Here is a 997-nt window from a genome sequence, read left to right as displayed (position 1 = left end):
ACCAGGCGACCCCACCTCATTCAATCGCAAATATCTCGACATGTACTCAAGATGAATAGGTAAACTCCCCATGTCTAAAAATTTACGAGCACCTCATTCCACCACGTTGTGACACAATTGTCAACACACGCACACGACACAAAAAAAGGTCAGGGGACAGAAAACAAGATTTTTAAAAATACGTATTTCTTACTAGTATTACCAGAACAGGTAAATTCCATTTACGGAGACAAACGGAAAGAAGGTGAGGAGCAAACAAACATCGGTAACATAATATTGATAACCCATTTTGGTCAAGGAAAAGGGCACCCACCTGGCTATTTGGAAGCTTGTAATGAAAGTTCTTTTTCCCTCGCAGTAGCGCCAGACTCATACATCACCTGAGCATCCGCTTCAAATTGACACCAGCATTTAGAGGATAACGAGTCAAAATTACGATAAAAATAAAAGGCTGCGCCCTTTTTTTTCGTTATTTGCAGCCTGGGTAGAAATTAAAATTCAGGAAAACGCCAAAATGGGAAGCGGTTATGTATCGCAAGATCCCCGGATATCAAAATGGGTGGGAAATGTTTGTGATGAGTTACATGTGTCCTCAAAACTGTGAAATGTACAGGTCTTTGTACCGGGTACATAATATATGTAACTGCTTTAGGTTCAGCTAGACCCAGAACAACCATTGTTGAATCATTCATACAGTTTTGCCTCTACATCATGAGCATTCATACAGTTTTTGCCTATACAGCATAGCATTCATACAGTTTTTGCTTATACATCATGAGCATTTATACAGTTTTTGCCTATATTATATCATGAACATTAATACAGTTTTTGCCAATATTTTATAAGCATTAATACAGTTTTTGCCTCTATACATAGTGTTCTTTTCGTGAAAAGAAGGAATTTCCAGTCATGCACGTTTCTAATCTGTCTAACATAGACTCTCCAGCTTTTGCACAATGATTTGTATAATTTGTCTTAACAGATCAGTATTTTAGTA

Source organism: Aplysia californica, unplaced genomic scaffold, assembly GCF_000002075.1.
Source record: "Aplysia californica isolate F4 #8 unplaced genomic scaffold, AplCal3.0 scaffold00830, whole genome shotgun sequence".
NCBI classification, from domain to species: Eukaryota; Metazoa; Mollusca; class Gastropoda; order Aplysiida; family Aplysiidae; genus Aplysia; species Aplysia californica.
Note: the sequence above shows the minus strand (reverse complement) of the source record.